Here is a 16,006-nt window from a genome sequence, read left to right on the forward strand (position 1 = left end):
TTTTATGTTATGGTTCAGAAGTCTGGGGATTATCTTATTGTAAAACTATCGAATCTGTTCATCTTGCTTCCTGCAAATATTGTCATAAAGTCAACCAATCTACTTCATCAAATATGGTTTTAGGAGAATGTGGTACGTATCCACTACAGCGTCTGTACACAACAAAGGTTATTAAGTACTGGTGTTACTTATTGCAGCTACCCAAAGATAGATTACCATATCAGTCCTATATGCATTCTCTTCCCACAGTGGTTACTTGTCATATCTTCCTATGTAACCTCTGTTCTAATACGACCGTTTCATGGTGCTAGTGTTCAAGACTCGTGGTTGGAGGCAATCAGATTTAATAGTGCAATCAGCGACCTTGTTTCAAAAGTGATCGTTTGAAAGATCTCGATAATTTCCGGATGCATCGTGAAAACTAGAACCTCTTCCCGAGCGCGATACTCAAATGTTTCTTCTAGACAGAACTCAGTCATGCCATTTTTGTTTCTCCACATTGCTTGCATTTGTCAAGTTGAATCTAAGTCGATGTAACACGTGTTCTGATTGGACAGAAAAAGGGAGATAAATCTGCTGCCATGTTTTGCCGCTAGGTGATTTTATGAGAACCATGAAATATGGCCGTATTAGAACAGAGATTCGTACGAAGATATGACAAGTAACCTCTGTGGGAAGAGAATGTCCTACATGATGCGTAAGGCACTTGATGGGTGTCTGAGAATTACATGGACTAGTAAGGTTAAACATTTACTATTTCACTTTGGTTTTGGTTATGTCTGGTTGAGTCACAGCGTTGGAGCTTCAAAGGCTTTCATATCTATGTTTAAACAGCGGTTATGTGATAATTTACAGCAGGCATGGTACTCCTCTATGGAGTCTACACCTAAATGTTATCTCTACAAATCGTACAAATCTTTGTTGGATGTTGAAAAGTACTATGTTGTGATTTGCCTCTTCTTGTAAGAACTGCCATTTTGAGATTTTCAAACTTTAAAATTGCCATAGAAACGGGAAGACACACTAATACTGACAGACATCTAAGGCTGTGTAACTACTGCAAAAAGTGTAATGTAAACGCCATTGAGGATGAATATAATATTTTGTTGGAATGTGCACTATATGCAGATGTTAGAAAGAAATACCTTAGTAACACTCTAAAGAAGCTACACAACCTTTTGTCTGTTGTTAACATTTTAAAGTTATGTTCTAATTCGCTTCGCTGAAACGAACATAAATCATTTACCAAGTACAACATACTCGCAACACAGGGTGCTGTCTACCGCGCCTCTAGAAGTTTATTTCAAAATTTACAATGCAAGAGCATATCGAACCACATCGCAAACAACGGCATACGAAAAACGAGAAAGTCTACATACATCCTCCATACGCAATCCAACTGGAGAGCCTTCAGTAGTTAACAAAACCACAACTGTATAGCCAGGTCTCCACACAATATATGTCCTAGAATCTGCTAAAGATGAATGCCAATTATGATACAATCCTGGAGGAGAATAGCGAGGAAGCATCTCCACATGGTATATGTATCGGTTTAAACCACGGCCTTGCAGACATCCAATATGTGAACTGCTTCTCAAATAAGGTGCACCAAAACCAATTATAAACTGAAAACTTCATCAATAACGATATTAGCTTTAAAGATGACAGACACACCTAAGTGCATTGATTTACTACGTATTCGGCAACATAAACCATCATAACCTTAAACTTTTGCAAGAAGCAAGAGACAACACGTTTGAGCCCAGACAAGAATTGCCAGACTTGTTTCAGTGGCATTTTAGAAGTTGAGGTGTACAAATAGGACAAATTGTTATGGATAACAACTTCTTCTTCAATAAATAAGTTGTTGTCCATAACAATTTGTCCTATTTGAAGAATTGCCTGCCTGAACATGAAGTATACTTAACTTAGAACAGTGATCATTCCGCTCCATAAGATTCATCGCTGCTGGATCCTTGACAAAGCTCTTGTCCTGTAGATTGTTTCTCTCACTCCACACGCCAGCGGTAAACAGCTCTGAAAATTTCCAGTGACATAAGCACCAATCTATATCCTAATGGCTAATGCATATCCTTGAAAATTATGAAAAAAACTGACTTTCAGCTGCCTCCGGGAAAGGAAGTACTACTGCTTAACTGAATAAAGTCCTTTATAAAGGGGCGAACTGCGCCATGATCAAATAACCTTGACCAATACGATGCCAATGGCCAGTAGGGAATTATCAGTGTAGCTGGAGCTGTATTGTTCAGGACATACTTTATGGCTTTCGTCACTAAAGATGCGGGTGGAACTACCCAGTTATTATATCTGGACCAGTCCTGAGTGAACGAATCGACCGCCTCCGAACCTGGAGTCCAATATCTGGAGTAAAACCTTTTCAGTTTAGCATTGATATGGCTAGCAAACTTGTCCACAGAGTGAGGACCCCACCTGTTATTTAACAACTGAAAAACACGATCCGATATGGTCCAACCATCATAATCTTGGAATTTACTCAGACTGTCTGCTTTGTCGTTCTCAGACCTGGGAATCCAACAGAACTGTAGATTGATGTTATTTGACCTTACACATCTAAAGATCGACAGGGCTTAAGTCTGTAGTACAGGGGAAAAACTAATGCAAGTAGCGATGTGACAACATGCTTTATTGTCTGAAAACCACTTGACCGACTTGTGTGCTGCAAAGTGTCGAAAAGAAAACAATGCCAGTTCAACAGCCTTTAATTCCCTCCAAGTTGAACTGAATGTTTTTCCTATTCCATGTGCGGTAAAAATGTAGTCGGTACCCTGGATAAGTGCTGCGCAACCAACCGAATTAGCGTCAGAAAACAAACTAATAAGGGGAGAAAACTCTTGCTGTAAACTTCTGCTAATAGCAGAAGTTTACAGCAGTTCAAAACATTGCAGCTCAAAAATTCTAACTCTGAAACAAAACCAGGATTATCATATGACGTAACAACTTTATCCCAGTGAGCATGACCCTGGATCTACAAGTGCATTTGCCTCGTGAATAACCTACATACATTTCCAAATAATGGCATAAGAGAAATAACTTTACCGGTCAGTCTGGCAACGTGTCTTGGTGTAAAATTGGGTAAGAGGGATATGAACTTTGAAAAACTTTGGTTTATATCCCGAAGTTTCCTTTAAGGTATGGAAATGATACCCTTGTCAAGATCCCAATTAAAGCCAAGCCATTCTAGTTGTCTTGAAGGTTCCCAGGCGGATTTCTGATCAATACAGACAAAACCTGGCTTAGCCAACGTAGATCTAACAGAAGAAGAATGCGCGAGGCCAAACCCATCTTCCAGATATACAACGATATCAACAGAACTCTGTCACCAATACTTCACAAGAAGTCTAAGACATTTGGTGAAAATATATAGTGCAGAAGTTAAACCAAAAGGCAGAGCAGTAAAACAATAAAACTTGGTACAACCGCTGTTTGTCCACGAAAAAACTAAAAACGTATGCTGATCTTTATGAATATCAATGTGATGATAGCCTGACTTTAAGTCAAACTTGAGCATTATCCTCAAGTTCTATACCTCAGTAGGTGAACTAGAAAGTAAATTCCTGGAAAGCAGGGTTCTCGATGAACTATCAACATTAGTCTTCTCCAAGACTGTGTCTCTCGCTGTACTTCTTGCGTCCTGTTGGGGAACTTCCTTCCCTTGAGTTCTGTTGGGCTAACCGGCGCAGGGCTGCTGCTTCAGGACACGTGGCTCGCCAATGTCCGACCTCTCCAAGGAAAAAAAAACATAGCTGGAAGACTGGGTAGGGACGCCCGTAGTACTGACGAAAAGGCTGATTGGTAGGCTGAGATGTTGGTGGCAAAGTTTGTTGAGGATAAGGACACGGGTTGACGGATCCTTGAGCTCCTCTGGCCCGGGGCCTGCTGAATCCACGTCATTGACGCTTGAGAAGTGCCTCGGTTTCTGCCCGTTCAAACCGTCATCTCCTCTCATTATCGTCCCCTTCTAAGTCTGACACCAATCCCCATCCAACGGAAAACGGTCTGTTAGTCTTATGGACTTATCCCTCTTCTTAATAGAACACTGGATACTGTCTATAAGCTCCAGACATTCGGAAAAAATCCATCCTATTACAATGTCTTTTGACCGAATCTAGTCTGTCAGAAATGTCAGTGTTGAACTTAAATTGAATTTCGTTCCCTTTGTATTTGAAGATGGGTGTACGAAATTTCCTCACCTTTTTGAAAACACTGAGTGACCTTTCCTCAGACTCGTCAACGATGTCTGTCTTCAGTGTCCTCGGCTTGTTGTCCGTATAGTCCTTAAACAGCTGAAAGGACTCAAAAGGTTCGGAACTGGACTGTCTCGACTCCTGGGAAACGTGCGGAGTAGTGGAATCTTGTTGATCCATGAGGAACAATAGGGCAGAAACCAATGCAAAGCTACTCGCCTGAGCAACGCGTAGACCTCGAGTGACGAAACAATTTCTTCATCACACTTTGTAACTTTCTATCACGTCACTAAACAAGCACAACTTCTCGTGCAACACCTGCATCCACGGTGGTCGGCATTTGACTACCGTATTTACCCTAGATCAATTTATAATCCAACACAAACAGTGTGACATTTATGGAAGTATTTTTTGAAACTGTTCCTCACACACTGTGTGTTGATTGTATTGGATGGTGTGACGGGTCGTACCATTGCTTTATGGTACCAATTTGGCCAGTGAAGTGTTCTTCTGGTTGCCAAATCATACCAGATCGACACTTCAGTATTTGCCGAACCGTCAGTGTTTGACACAAATATCTGATTAAATCTACGTAAGAAAAGCGTAACAAAATGTTTTCCCATAGTGTGGAATCTGTACAGTTGTAAATGTCGTTTTCTGCTCCAAAGAGAAATGACATATCTTGTTCATCTTGCTTTTCAAATATTACGTAAGTTTCAACGTCAAGTGTATCAATTAAGTATGCAAAGAAATCATTTCGTTGTTGTATTAGATTTTCACAGAGGAGGAGTATATGGAAGTCATGGTGAAATATTTGTTTGTTACAAGGAGAACATTCCTTTGATATTATTCCTCTGTATGATATTTTGACACGAAATTGCAAGGAACTTTTGTAATTAGGATGTTTATGTGCCAGTTGTCAGAGAGTATGATAAGAGAGGGTGGTGTGAATTGTTGAGTAAAATGACATTTTTGAGCGATAGAAGGTTTGTGATCGCCATAATTGTTCTTCATAACTATGTACAGTAGCATTCAAAATTCGTCTCCATTCAGGTTTTTGTGGAAATATGCCTTCAGCAATGTATTTGCCAATATATTTGTTTAGGTTATACTTTTCATATACTGATAGGAGATCACCACAGATGTTGTTAGAGTTTATTGGAGGTGTAATAACAGCACAGAAGATGTGTTTTGCAAAGTTGTTACACTCAGTGTTACATAGTCTCCCAAGAAATAGTAGTTTACATTTATCGATATAGCCAATTAGTGACCATAATCCTCAGTTTGCAGTAGTAGATATTAATGACAATTTCTTATCAAGACCTTGCACAAGGCGTGCAAAGTACCTTTGTGTTTGTTCAAAGGTGTAAGCGAGTTGGCCTTTAATGTTTGGTAGTACTTCACAGCCATAGAGACTAGTTTTAAGGATCATCCTGTGCCATATCTTAATAGTGATTGGGTGTCGGCCAGAATCGTTCAGTCCAATAGACCTAAGTCAGTTCACATTTTGTCTTGCTTTTTGATAATACTTTTCACTTCTGGTTTTTGTTGAGAGGTTACTTGTAAAGAGTACACGCCCATATATGGTAGATTCTGATGCAGGGATTGGTATTTACCAAGGCTGCAATGAAAGTTTAGATCATAGTTCTTTCTTTTGCTAAAAACGATGATGGTACCATTTGATGCGTTATATGTTAGACGCCATTTAGAAGCGTATGAGTAGACAATATGAAGTGATGCCTGTAGATCATTAGGGGATGCGCTTACGAGTGTAGTATCGTCAGCAAGCAAGACAGATGGAACATCCATACCATGGACACGGATACCACAATTCGCTTCTCTTAACCCTCCCTTGTCCAACGTCTTGTTTGATCAAGTACATTTCTGATCTCTCGCCATGGTATGCAACAACACATTGGCTATTGGTACAACAGTGATGCAACATGTACAGTTTCCAAGTATTTCCTCTAATACCAAGTTCATGAATCTTATAGAATAAACCATCGTGCCAAATTATGTCAAAAACGTTTGAATTGTCGAGAAAGGCTGTGAAGACAGGGGAATCTCTATGGTTAAAGTACTGTATACTCTCCATGAGAGTAAACACAGACATAATAGCACCATGCTCTTTTCGAAATCCAAATTGTATCATATCAGGAAAGTCCGGATTTGATTTGAGCAGTTTATTTTCAATTCGTTTGAGCAGGAACTTTTCAAATAGTTTACCAAGGCAAAATGTTAGTGTGATACCCCTGTAGTTTTTAGTGTCGTTTTTATCATTTTTACCTTTGTATATTGATATTACGGTTCCAGTTCTATATTTGTATGGACATATTGAGATGTAATCATATGATTGAATAGTTTGCATAAATGATTAATGAAGGCATCACCTGCATATACTATATGCTCGTTTGTAATTTTGTCCAGACCTGGTGATTTGTTTTTCCTAAGAGCCTTAATAGAATCCTTTGTCTCATCAAATAGAAAGTCTCTTTCTAGTTCTTCGTCGTAATCTTCAGTGCTGCTATTGTCAGTTTCCTGGACTAGCTGAGGTATGTGATTTTTGATATCATCATCAAATGTTTCTGATTCATGTAGTTGAGCTAGATCAGCGTAGCATTTGCCCCATATTTTGCATACTCCAGAGTGCGTTGAGCCGCTTTCGCCTCTGTAATCAAGTGTAGATACATTTGTAACCACTGCTCTTTGCTTTCGGACAGTTTTGTAGAAGGTGTTTACGTCCAATTAAGCAGATGATTCAATGTCTTTTAACATTTCTTTTTTATAAGATCTTTTTCATTTCGAAAACAGACATCGAAATTTTCTTTTCTGATCTTTATAGGTCAAACGTTGTTCAGAGTCATGTTCCTGAGGCTTACCGGAATTGACCCTGCACGCCTGGCTACTCTCATGAGTAATGAGCATCATTTAGACAATTAGCTTTCCAAAACGGTTTGTATGGTCTGTAGTCACTGTGAGGTATGGAACTTGAGGAAGCATGCAGTAGAGCAGAACTTATCATATCGTTGTAGTAATCTAGACGGTCTGGGTAGTTAAAATTCTGAGAATACATAGCCTCCTCGAATAGTCTTTGGTAAGATTTAATGTCACTTTCGCTGGCTATTTTCCATTTTGGAGTGCCACATGGAGCATTGATGTTACGTACCTTTGCTGGCATACTTACGGATATAGAACAAGGTAGGATCTGAGGCAGTAAATGGGTATATTTTGTCTGTCATAGCACTGGTGAGACATGTACTTAGATCAGATGGTGTAAGGATGTAGTCAATCATACTTTGGAACGAATTATTTCATGACCTACAAGTATATTTATGTGAGTCTGTGGACCTACAAGCATATTTATGTGAGTCTGTGGACCTACAAGTACGTTTATGTGAGTCTGTAGGCATACGTTTGAGAGCATTTATGAGGTCTCTATCAGACAAGGCACATTTTAACGTTTTGTCCCTGTGTGATAGGATAGGCTTACATAATAGTAAGTATACATAATAGTAAGTATATATAATAGTAAGTATACATAATAGTAAGTATACATAATAGTAAGTATACTATTACATAATAGTAAAGAATAATGGTTGAACCTTTTTCAGATAGATAGTCATACAAATCTAACAGTTCAGTGAGAGCACTACAGGAAGTTGCATGCAAAACATTCGTTGATGGCAGACGACAAGCAATGACATAAACATCACAATGGCGGTAACAGCTAAGTTTGATTGCTATGATATAATCAGAATTGACCGTAATACCTTCCGCTTTCCATGCTGAGTTTGAGTTAACTAACAGTGCTAGGCCGTGCGATCCACGTGAGCATGACAAGTCTGCTTTCACACAGTTATATGCCACAGTTTTCAGTTCACGGAAAGCATTCATATAACGCAAGTTACTTGATGTGAGCCAGTGTTCCTGAACAGCAACAACATCAACGGGCTGTGATAATGTCTGATTGATATATTCACTGCCGTGAAGTAGTCCTGGTATATTCCATGTTAACAGACAGAGGGTCATTATGATGACAGCGTTGAATAATGGTATTCTAATAAATCTGATAGTGCTCTTGTCCAACATAATATTAATAGTTGTTACTGTACGGTTCATTTATGTCATTGTATGACCTGTTTTAGGAACATAGTCTCTCACGCGTATTCCAGGTGGCCAAAATTAATTATTACAAGAGACATAGTCCTCATAATCGTCAAGATCGAGATTTACTTGTATGGTGTAGGTATCTCGATAGTTGAAACGAACATTTTTCTTCATCAGTCTCACAAAGGTCACACGCTCATTTGTATATTTATAAGTGAGTTCCTTTACTGAATTAAACGATTCCTCAGCACTTACGTTATACAACACAAGGCGCTTAGTTTTGACTCTGGAACGCCTTGCAGAACACGATCTTGTTTAGAGAGTGATCCGATAGGATGTGTGGTATTGCGTTTTACCTTATGAGCGCTCTTGTCTGCGCTGCTTGTGTGCTGTTTCCGTAGCGGTTGACGTTCAATGTGGTTCCAGGAATCTATGTTGTCTGATCCTAGATCCATCGTAGGGAGGTTGGCGTCGTGGTTGTCGTACACGAAGCTTGTGGTGTTGCTGTTGTCCTGTAGTGGCTGCCCACTGTTGTCACTGATCTGACTTGAAATGACTGGAATGTGACGGGGTTCAGTGTTCAGTAGTTTTGTCCTTCTCTAGATGCGGCGGTTGCTCCTCCTCTGTTTGAGTCTGCACTGTTGCTGGTATCGTTACTGTCGAGGCCTTGTTCATGGTGTATTCACTGTTAGGAGTTCTGCCTTTTCTTTTCTCAGTACAATTCTTTATTTGGCTAGACGTGAGAGTTTTGCATCCATTGTCTTTAATTTGGCATCAACGTAATAATTCTTTAATAGTTCATTTTCTAGGTGTAGAATGTGATCACGATATGATTTATGTTCTTGACTATATAGTTTCAGTTCCGATCTCAGTTCTGACCTTCTACCTTCAGATTCACTGAGCTTAAATTGTAGGTCGGTTATAGATTCACCCTTTTCCTGAATAGTTTCCTTTAATTTCTTAATGTGATCAGAAAATCTCATTTCCATACATTTGAGCTTTTTTTCCAGCTTTCTTCGTCCTTGAGACACATTCTGTTTCAGGTGTACAATATGGCGAAGTATGGAACAAGCTGAGTCGTGTGTCTCACCTGTACCTTGATCAGTGGGAGTAATCGATGATAAAGATGTTCTGTTGATCTCGACTGGTGTATTGACGCTGGTGACGTTGGTGGCTGTTGATGGCGTAGATGGTGTCGACATAGATGACGTACACTTGCTCTGCTGAGCACCTTAGTTTGTAGAACATATTCAGGAATAGTTCCTTCGATGTAGTGATACAGGTAGTACACATCTTGAGTACATTTGTATATTGCCAACCCTGTTGTTGTTTGAGTATTATTATTTCTTCTCACAAGTAGACCAGCTGGGACGTTTACACACGTCTGCTTAGCGTAGTCACACAAGCTCTCTCTTACATCATTTATTTCTTTTGCGTTGTGCTTGTATATGTCTTGTATGCAATAGTAAAGCTTGTCTTGTCCTTAGATCCAAGTTTAGCTTTTATTTCCAAGTAGATTGACTTGTCGATCCCATCACATGGCTGAGTGGTGTATATTTCTGCATTGCACATGTCGTCATCCTTGTCTATTGATTTTCTAACACATATATATCGAGGTAGCCACTGCTATCTCCATTCCTGGTCACCTGCTGCCCTGCAGAGCTTTGTCTTCCTAAGGACAAATACAACTTTAAATATTTAAGAGAAGAACATGTTGTTTGCTACAAAGACATATTTCCATAAATGTATGCGCATGTACAAATATATTGAAAATAAAACTGGTACACGCATTGAATGAATTTAATTTGTGTACGATTTTAGTTGTAAATTCATAAATTCACAGCATGAAATAGGTCTGTGAAATTAATTTCTTTACAATACTGGCAACTGACATCTGATATGTACGGAGTGGCCATTTTGACCTGTTCCCTCATATTATGTATAGATTGTAACGACTGAATTAGAAAGTAAGCAAATATATTGCAAATATAACTACAAATAACATTTGTAGAATAACTTCATTTTTTTGAAGATACAAATTTTGAATCCACACTGTGTGATGCCAGTTGCTTGTCTTTTCGTGAGTTGTTTTCTTCGCGTCTTTTGAAATACATTTAAGGAGCAGACACTTGTTTTTCCGGTAGAGGATGTTCCCATTTCAATGCGTGCGCATGAAAATTGCTGTAGCGATCGGCAAATTGAGTAAACGGAATGGAATTTTGTTCGGCAATAGCCGCTTGTTCGCTAATACCCGACACCGCTCTTCAAAGCCTTCACGTTGGTGGTTTTCAGGTTGGTATTTGAGAACGTCCTTCCGGGAAAATAGTGGCCGTCTAGCAAAGGTTTGTGCAACAGAGAGAAAATGACCAGTCTGCTTGTATGTGAGCAACACGAGCACAGGTTGTCATCTTACTTGGCATCGTTCTTACCTAGCTTCGGTTCAAAAACCTTTTTCATGTCAAAATAGAATATCGCCACCATCAAGAAGTTACACACCCATTCCTCACTGGAATGTGCTCTTAGATTTCCAGCCTCATATTAAATAATTACTCATGTGAAATTTATTTTATTCAATATTTGAAGCACCACTCGTGGTATGTCAGGTTGTTCTTTGCCTCCATTACCCAATTTACGCCAATGCACCGCTCTCTTATGCATTAACGCTTCCATCCAGTGCGGTGCTTGCAGTAAGTGCATTGTTTCACATCAACAGCAAGTTTCTGGATAGATGTGTCAAGGTTCTATGATTGGTGCCAGCAGTGATGTCTTGTCAAATAGCAAGCATTGGTTGGGACTTGTCTGGTTAACCGAAGAGCGTGTTGTCCTGATTTTGTCACTGTGGCATTGTGGGTAACATTTGCAATGGTGGACTACTGTTTGTTTACAGGAGACGTACTGATTAGATCTAGAGTGATTATGAAGTGCCCTTACAGTGGTCCCGTGAAGCGGCAGATAACTATGCCAGCATTGAATTGTCAGTGATGATGAACGGTACCATACCTGGTAAGAGTGGTAATGTCGACATTTGTCAGTCAGCCGAGCGAAAACAGCTTTGCAAGGATGTAACTTGATACAGTGCATAAGGCAGTTCCGGATCACTAACGAAACACCGACTGCATGCGCCTCCGCAAAAATATATCTGAATCGACTTGGGGCAATTTCTCTCTGAGCTATGTTTCATGTAGTTCATCAAGCTAAACGTCGTGTTCCTGCCAAGGCATACACCGACGTTTAGCGTCCCAACCCTATTTTATGAGGAGCACTTTCCCGGCGATTTTTACCGGGAAGGTTTTTGACTGCAGAAACACTGAAAAACGAAGCATCGCATGTATATTTGTACACGGATCGAAAGATCTATCCTTTAGGTACAAAATCCGATTGCTGTCTTACCTTGAAAAAATTTATTTAAAATTCAACACAATTATATTCATCACCACCCCGTATTTTCCACAGTCGGATGCAACCATTTTGCCACGTGACGTCACAGGGTCGTGTGTACCAGTTGGGTTTGTTAAAACTGGGAACGGCAGGCAAACGAAACAAAGCAGTTTTTGAATACTAACAATAGATGCACAAACTGGCTTGGTACTGGAGGGGAGTCGATTTTGTACATGCTTCAAGTGGGCTAATTTGAAATATTAATGTCCCTTTTGATTAAATAATAACAAAATACCAATGTTTGCTTTATATATTTTCCTTTTTGACTGGGTAAAGATACTGTTTAATACTGTTAAAACAACATCCTACTGTCTCACCGTTTTCCCTCCCTTTTTACACATTGACTTAATTTTGTTGTAACTGTTATGGTGAAGTGTTTTTGGTAAGTATACTTTCTCTTCTTACCTGTAACTTTTTCAGAATATTTAAGATGCTGCAACATTCCAAGTCGGTTTGCACAGTGTTTAAATGTACACAGCATATAAAAGTTCCTTAGAGAATCATAGTTGCAACTGTTTACAAACTCAGCAGACTTCCTAAGTTCATGTACTTTTCAACTTAAAGCTATATTAACTACTTTTCCATAGATAAATAAAATTTAAACTGATTAGTTGTCTGTTATTTATGCTATAAAGTTTTCCATGTTATAATTAATAACATCTTCATTGGGACAGTTTGATCTACGACAATCATAAAAAATTTATATGATTAGGATTGTAAGGTATGTTTGAGCTGCAAAGTTCAGGGTATGAACATTGTTAACACTGAGAAGTGACTATGGCTGAAAGAAAATACTATATATGATTAATCTTTGTGTAAGTGGAGGCCATTTGTTTTCAAAGGCATTATAGTTGTTGCTCTTACATGCAATAAACCTTTCAATGGCATAAAATTGTCTGATGTTATTTATAACCTTATTAAACGATACGGCATTGCCCTCTAGAAGGCATAAAAAACATGCCTTTTGCTCAGTAGGATTAAGTGATACAATAGGTTATGCTGGCCTTGATAGCCGAAAGGAAACAAACACAAACAAGTAAATAATCTACTCGTTATGTAAAACAACTTGTTGATTGTGGTAAGCAGTCTCTGTCACAGAGAAAGCTCAGTATCTGGTTTATTCACACCTATGTGTCTGTCCGCCTGTCTGCTAAAGACAACATGCAATACACAGCTTCAATCATTGACCACATGCAGTTTGAACTTAACACCTATCAGACTATACGACATAAAGAAAATAAGTTGATTTATGACTCGTGCACCCGAGTCCTGTGTCTGCCACATTATGTAATTAGGCACGTGTGATACACATGACATTGTATGGATAACAACTTTTTGTTTATTGTACTTGATGCATCATTTCAGTATGGATTCATGTACAGTTATCTAACAAAATCATACTTACTAGAAGAAGTTGTTATCCATAAAGAATGAATATAGAGATGTTGGGTTTTGTAAATACATGTTCTCTGAATTTGCGTTCAATCCTGTCCAAAAATCATCTCAGTAGAGATAGTGAACCACTGTGTGACTGGACACTGTTATTCGTCCAAGTACAAAGCAGGAATTGAAACTGACTTGATTTTGCACCCGTTTCCATCAGATCCAGTCATTCGAGAGAAAATGGATGTAGTTTGTTTGCAACCCACAAACATAAAAACATGTCATGTGTACAAGTATTACACCTGCCTAATTATTCAATGTGGCAGAGACAGGACTCGGGTGCATGAGTCATAAATCAATTTATTTTGTTTATGGTGTATAGCCTGATAAGTGTTAAGCTCAAATTGCATGCGGTCAATGATTAAAGCAGACTGGCAGGCAGACATATAGGTGTCAATAACCAGACATTGAGCTTTCTCTGTGACACAGGCTGCTTGCCACAATCAATATGTTTTTGTTTTTTTTATGTAATGAGTAACCAAGATTAGACTTCAAGTTAGGGCAGTCATTTGGTAATCAATCACTGGCAACAATGTCTTCAGTCAACCGGCCTTCTGATTTGTTCGGACACTGCTGCAGTAGTGGGGTATATCAACATTCAGCTCAGCCAGTCCCGACAGAGAGGCAGGTAAATTTCCAGATCTTCCAGACTCACTCACAACCCACTTCAACACTTAGCTTCTGATGTTCATGTCACTGTTTTGGGGTCCTTTGGCCTTCTGAACATGGTGCACAAACAATCCCCTGGGAAGAGCGCAACATTTCCACCAATGGCCAAAAAACATTTGCCATGACTGCTGGCCAGACTGTTAGTCAATCCGCCATTGTCTACAATTTTGAGTCTTGATGACACTCACTATGTCCTGTCCGGGCATATGGTTAAATCTAGCTGCTTCTGAGAACCATCATTGACTATATGAGAGACTTTGTTCCTCTGTGTACCACCTCATCTGCAGAGGTCTCTTGTACCACCTTTGCATTCTCTTGTACCACCTTCGTGCCTATGCCTGTGTTGACCTTCCTCCAGTCAGTCCTCAAGCGGGAGCTTTGGCTTGCACAAAGGCACTTCACAGCACTTGTTCCCTTTGCACCATCATGATTGGAAGTCATCAGTCATCACCTCTTCCTGTCTCTGGGATCTGTCCATCACTGATGCAGAGTCTAATTTAAACCACACCCTTGCGCCATTGGCGCATGATAGTTGGAAATGACGCAGTATTCCTTAACCTGGTGTCTGTATCAAAGGCCAGTAACTGAAGTTGAAAAGAGTGTGTGCAGTTATCGAAATGAAATGTAGCTGAAAGTCATTTGCTTTTTTAGAAACAAAAAGAACAGAACCTGACAGAGAAAATGCCCAAACCGTTGTGAGGTCAAGTGATGACAGTTCTGATTTAATAACTGAGACGAAACTATAAAAAACCAATGATACGCTGACCGATGTTAAAACTGAGAACAAAACATCAACCTGTGCATTCCAAATGAAATGGCAAGGTTTGTATCAGTAGGTTCCCTATAATGAGTGTAAAAACAAAATGACTTGTGCACTTTGTCTGAAAAATGGAAAGCATAATGTTTTCACTGATGGAACTGATAATTTCCGTACGTCCACATTCAAGAGATAGTTCTGACCATAAACTTGCTCTCCAAGCTTAATCCCTGAAGGGACAAATGAAAAATGGCAGTGACAAAATATGATTAGTGGTCAGAAAAGGCAGCAGTTCAATTTAAATTATCACTTTGATTGATAAAACTGAACAGCCTTTTGCATGACAAATTCATTAAAATTGCAGAGTGAATGTCTCCCTTGTCTTTTCATATGACCCACCAACAATGGCAAATGTCCCACTATTTCAGTTAACCAAGGGCCAATGGTCCACTTCTTCTGAAAAGTAAATTAGAGACTGTGGATGTAGAGGGTCTTCACCATTTGTTTCCAATGGTTCTAGCCAATAACAACTGTAGGTAAAGAAGCACTCCAACCGTCACACTGCATTCTGTACGTCAGTGAAAGATAACAGTATTTTTTTCTTCTTGGTATTGATTTTATTTGTTCATAGATCACCTCGCCTAGCTTAAACAACGTCATGTTTAGAAGACGTCGATAGACTCAGAGGTCTGTCTTGTACTATTCATGGGTGATCGACTCTCCAGTTCTTGACTTCTTCTGTCTGAGCAGTTATGTGAGCGATTTGTTGATTGCCTTTATTGTTTTCAAAGCCCTCTTTTCTCACCTTAGGTGGATTGTTACTGAGCATTATAACTGTCAGCAAGAAGAAAACAAGCGGGCTGTTCTCCCTTTCACCCCCTTAGAGCAAGCGTCTGTTGGGGATGGTTTGGAAGCAGGGACTGTCCAGATTAAGGTCTCCAGGTTTATTCACTGAAGCATTCTGAGAAATTGTAGGGAGGCAGAGTTTACATGCCAAATTGTGTCCTTCTGCTAGTGAAAAACCACAGCTGAAAACCACATAAATTCAGAACCGCCCTCTCCCTAGCATTCTTTTTGCTTTGTAACCCAAGGGATTTATCAAACAGAAACAACCCATTACAAGTATTGGAGTTATCCGGGGGTTCAAATATTTTCAAAAGCCACTTACCAAAGGACAAGCGACTCTAAGAAAGTAATTTGTCTGACTAATTTTCCACTTGCCCAGATTTTTATGACACAATCATTATGATGTAAGTATGATCGAATAAGTAAGCAAGGTATTTGATGTTAAAGTTCAAAGCATTATTTATCGATAAAGTGTTAAACAGCGAAAAAAGATAACTCCAGTTTATCATTATTGCGAAAA

Source organism: Haliotis asinina, chromosome 1, assembly GCF_037392515.1.
Source record: "Haliotis asinina isolate JCU_RB_2024 chromosome 1, JCU_Hal_asi_v2, whole genome shotgun sequence".
In the NCBI taxonomy this organism is placed as follows: Eukaryota; Metazoa; Mollusca; class Gastropoda; order Lepetellida; family Haliotidae; genus Haliotis; species Haliotis asinina.